The sequence below is a fragment of the Pyrus communis genome, chromosome 7, assembly GCF_963583255.1.
Source record: "Pyrus communis chromosome 7, drPyrComm1.1, whole genome shotgun sequence".
NCBI classification, from domain to species: domain Eukaryota; kingdom Viridiplantae; phylum Streptophyta; class Magnoliopsida; order Rosales; family Rosaceae; genus Pyrus; species Pyrus communis.
Window position 1 is genome coordinate 22,262,425 of NC_084809.1, and position 5,771 is coordinate 22,268,195.

Below are 5,771 nucleotides of genomic sequence, written 5' to 3' on the forward strand. Positions count from 1 at the left end.
ATACCTTGGAGGTGAGCAAAGAGTGGGAGTCTAACTCTTTTCCTGAGCTGCGTGTCCCGACACCTTTATTAGTGGTAAGTGAACTACTTCATTCTTGTCTTGCTTGAATTTTTGTTGAGCTATTTTATGACTTCAATTTATTGATCGTCTTTCTTACTTTGCATAGATTCTGAGTTCGACTCAACTCTATGGACTTCGGTAGATATGAAGAAAATGCACGTCGCCTTGGGCATTCCTGCTGAGTACCGTGAGTGACACTAGCTACTCAGCCCTCTTCGTCGGGAGAAATATGGCCTGCCTCCGAAGGAAGAGATAAAGGGGAAAAATGAGCAACCAATAAGGGTGGAAAGAATAAGTCTTCCTCACCTGCTTGTGAACCTTCAGTTGAGAAGAAGCCAATGATTTCTTCTGTTGCTCGTGGGAGCTCATCTGCTGCCGAAAAGATTGTTATTGATCTAACTTCCCCCAAGGGGGTAAGAAGGCCATTGAGTCTAAGCCTGTGAAACCTACTGCTCCGAATGTGACTGATTGTTGTCTTCCTTCCTAGTGCTAAAATAGGTTTAGTATAATGGCACAAGTAAGGGTGTCGAATCCACAGGGACTAATTGGACCTATATAATCACTTGTTTTGCAAGAACTCTTTACTAGAGAAATAAAACTAATCAATGTAGGCAGATTTGTTGTTGTAACTTGAAAGCATAAGGAAATGAAGTAAACACAAAATGAATGAATCAATAGCTAATAAAATTAGATAGTACCAATGGAGATGAAGCTAGGGATTCGATTTTACCATTGCTAACCCAAGGCCATGCCTGTTGAATCAGATTATACTCATCCATCTACCTATTTCTTGAGTTTGTTTCACTTAGATATGATCAACCATATGATGTGTGGATTTGATCAAATGTCTCTAATCATGAGCCTAATTGTGATGTGCAACTTTGGTTCCTAATCAAGAATATGTAGTGCACAAGAAACTTTCACAAAACCAAAGGGAACACTCGGCAGGATGTTTGCAAAACATTCCCTTCATTCATTCACATATCCACCAAGATTATGCATGATGTGTGCTTTAATCTTGGCTAAACAACCTGTGGTTAATTCAAATGATGATCAAGCATTAAAATCAACACACTAAGTCACAATTAAATCGGAGAATGAAACAAGAAATAGATAGATTAAATGAGAATTCTGAATTAACTACATGGCAATCTTGCAAGGCTACATCGAATCCCTAGGGAGAGATTAGTTACACTTCATGTTTACAAAAGGTTTGACATAAAAATATATAACATGAGTGAACATAGGATTAAGAAGAAAGAACCCTTGAAGCAAAACTGATGTCGAAATCCCTTAAGAGTTGCCTTCGGTGTTGGTGCTCCAAGTGTGTTGTAAATGAAGGTGGAGCGGCTAAGGTTGAATGGTTTCTGCGAATGGGAGAGTGTATGGAATGGAATGAAGCCGACAAGAGATTGTGTAGAAATGGAAGGGGATTTGCGGCAAAGGGGAAGATTGGATGTGTTTGTGGTATCTTTTGTATGAAAATGAGATGTGTTTTGGTAATGGGAATGCAAGGGTATTTATAGGAGGAGTGGAGGTGTATATGGCTGTTTGTTTAAGGTGTTTGTGTGGAGGAATGATGGAAAAACAGCTAGGACAACATGTGAAAGCTGGAATTGCATGTGAAGATGCTGGAATTTCAATGTGAAGTGCACGGCATGGGTGTTTTGGTGCATGTGTTGGCTGTTTTGTTTGTTGGTTAAAGCTTGTGTTTGCATGTGAATGTTGTTTATGTGAAGTGTGTGTGAATGCATGTGGATTAAAGAGTGAATGGTGGCTGAAATAATGATGGAAAACAGCTAGGAGAAGTATGGAATGCATGTGAAATGTAAAGGGAAAAGCTGGAAATGGCTAGGAAGGTCACGGCATAGACTTCTTTGGTGCAGAAATGGGTGTTGTTTGCATGTGAATTGAAGTTAGGGTGAATGATGATGAATGGATATGGATTAAAGAATGAATGGTGGTGTAATGATGAAGTGTGATGGCTGAAAATGGCAAGGGAAATGCATGTGTTTGCACGGCAAAGAGGGAATGTTGGTGTTTTTGTGTTGGTTTGAATGGTTTAATTAATGGGAGTGCATGTTTGAATGATTAAAGTGCATGTGGGTGAATATGTGGCTGATTTATGAAAGGAATGCATGTGTTGATGAAGTGGAATGACAACTAGGTTATGAGGGGAATGCATGTGATGCATGGCAAGGTTTTTAGAATGGGCTTAAAATAGGGGTGTTTTTGATGGAATGGATGGTTCTTTGCATGGCTATAAGGGAGAGAATAAGAGAGAATGGGCTAGGCCCTTTGTTGTATGTCATAAATTGCATAAATGGCCTTCAATTTCGTCCATCCTTTTGGCTCCATGGATAAGCTATCCAATCCATGCCCAAAAATGCTCCAAATAGCCTCAAAATGCATTTTCTTGCTCCCTAAGCCCTTAGAACCTGAAAACACACAAAAGAAGCATAAAGAACTAAAATAACTAAAGAAACATAACGTAAATGTACGAGAACAAGCCATTTAAGTCGCATGAATATGCTCCTATCAAATACCCCCACACTTAGCTTTTGCTAGTCCTCGAGCAAAACAAAAAAAACAAAACAAAAAAACAAAAGAACACGAAACTAGACAAAACGAACAAAACACCACCTACACCTTCCAACAATCGTCTCACGGATTTCCAAAGCACATGACAAGTTAAAAATCATTATTCCCACAGATTTTGGCCATCTTTACACTTAAGTACATTCTTAATCATAGTCACCACATACTAGTTCACAATTAAGCATTTAAAACCATGATTTGAATGTAGTAACATGCTTTAGAGAATTTACTCAATTCCTTACTAGAATGCACTCTATTTTCACACAGATTCTCTAACTACACACCCTACACTAGTTATATGTGAGAGATTGATGTAAACATGAAAGACTAGTATCTCACATATGTTATAACAAAGAAAGCATTTTCTGGATTTACGATAATGACATGAATATGATCTCATGAATGGAATGCTACTACTTAGAATGAGAACCAGTGATTCCATAAGCTCATATCAAATCCAAACTCCACATTATTGAACACATAACGATCAAGATAGAAGTCAAAGGGGTGTAACGGGCTGGGGTATTGGCTAACAATGAAAGGTGAAGGATAAACAAACATTCTTAAAGCAATAGTGAGCAAAGTATTGAATTAGGCACTTAGAATTCCCTTAGAGCGCGGAAAACAACTTTTAGACTAATAGGGGAGATTCAAACAACTCTTATTTTTCTTTTCTTTTTCATATTTTTCAAATTTTTTTTTTCTTTTTTTTTTTTTAGCCGTGCCTATGGCACAACAACTCTCATCAATAATCCTTCCCCCACACTTATTTTCTGCAACATATTAATCAAAAGGAATTCATTTTCCGTCATGCTTACTATGTTTTAAGAACAAAGGCATGGATGGTCCTATTCTAGGCTAGGTAAGGATAACATGGGTTAACAAAGAACATAGGCTAAACAAGGCTCAAAGGGGTTAAAACTTACAACAAATACGAAATATGGGAAGTAAGGCTATTTGGCTATGGTGGCAACTACACAACTTTATCTTGATATATGTTATGCAATTCAATGCTTTGAATGAAATGGATATAAGTTCTAGCATTTAGTTCTAGCATGATACAATTGCATTCTAAGTAGCAACCAAGTAAGGAATAATGAGATCATGCAACAACTTTAGAAAACAAAGAATCACAGAAAATAACTCTCCAAAGAATGTTTAGGCTCAAGTCTCACAAGGTTGTAGCGTTTGTTTGAGTTCCTTCCTTCAAGCATGTTACAAAAACGAATTTTTCTTTTATGATTGCATGTGAAGTCATACATTATAACCATAACCAAGCATATACCAAGAGTAAATCAAACTTTCATCCATGTTTATAACTCTTTTTAACCGTCATGCAATTACAAACCAAATCCTTATCATTGTGTTGGAAGGTACCCTAAGACACAAACACACAAAAACGACTCAAAACACTCTTTTTAGGCTTTTCAAAACATTTTTTTTCAAATTTTTATGTGATTTTCGGAGTTATAAAACAAAACACACTAAAACACTCTAAAACAATTTAAAAACACCTTAAAACAGCAAGGAACAACATTTGAAGTTATGGGTGATAAAATCCCACGAATTTGCATTAACAACATTAGTTACCCCCCCCCACACTTAAATCAAACATTGTCCTCAATGTTTTAAGCATAGATTCACACAAAACATAAGTAAACACACAAAAAACACTTAAACATACTAAACATGGCAAAATGTAATTAACAAAGAGAAGAGTTTAGGGACGCAAATCTGGTTATGGAGTGTATATTCCCTCTTCTCCTTGGTGATTGTATTGAGGCATGATCTTGGTGATTCCACAGGCTTACTCTTGAACTGGACTGGTTTCCGCCCATCGTTGATTTTCCTTTGTGCTACTCTTGAACTGGGCAGCAGGATTCTTTTGGTCTTCCTCGAAGGTCTGAGCTTCCTCCTTTTATCTGTTTCTTTGTTCAATCTTCGCAGAAGTGGTCCCTTCTCTGGAAGTGTATCAACCGTTGAAGATGGCTACTCGAGAACAACGCTAGGTAAGCAATTAGGAATAGATTCCAGGCAGTTGGCTCCAGAACAGAAGACTGACTCCAAGTGCCGGCTGATTGCTTCTTTCACTTTGCCATGCGAGTAAGAACAAGGACAAAGAAAAAGACAGGGAAAGAGCATGATATGAGATACTTTTGCTTTTGACCTTGATGATATGAGATACCTTTGCTTTTGAAGAAGCGGTGAATGAATCAGCACACTTCAATCCGCCGTTTCCTCCTGGGTCATCTGTACTCCAGGCATCTGGTATTATCTTTGGGGAAGAAGAAAGAATTGAGTATTTCGGAAGGCTTTGTTGGGAGTGCGCCCTCAGAGGTGAGGGAGAGTTGGGCATTTTCTTCAGGTTTTCCTTGCCATAAAAGACGAAGGTCGACATATATAGAGATAATATCAAGTGGTGGTACTGTTCTTTTACCATTGTCGACAAACGTTTTGATCCCGCAAATCCGGCTTTTTGAAATAGCAGGCGCCTCTTCGATTTCTGAACGACGCTCCTTCGATTTCTGAGCAGGCGCCCCTTTGCTTTCTGAACGACACGTAGTAGTGCGGATGCGGCTCCTTTTGACAAAGCTGCACGCGTTTTCTGAAAAGCAGAGAAAGCGTCGCCGGACTTTGCGCCTGTCGGCTAAAGATGTGTAGTTGCGATGATGGCCTCCACGTTTTTTCTGAAAAGAAGAAATCTTTTGACAAAGTTGAACACGTCTTCTGAAAAGCCGAGAAAGTGTCGCCAAAATTACGCCGGAAATTCCGGCTTTTTGAATCGGTGGACGCGTCGCCTTTGCTTTTTATAGAGGTATCGATCACCGCCAACAAACACACTCTGAAGATTTCCCATTCTTGAAAATCGACTCCGGCCCTTTGAAATTTAACTCCATCCCTTCTCTTTGAACACTTTTGAAAAATGGCAAACCTATCGAACCTTAGCTTGGAATTGAGCTTTAGTAGTGATACGGGCACGCCGCGTCAAGGTAACGTATGGCGCCCTTCTTTCTTATCTTCTAACGGTCTTCTTACAGGTGAAGACTCCGTGATGCAGGACGCCACAACAACTACAATAGTAGCTAGGAACCTCCTCACTCCAAAAGATAGTA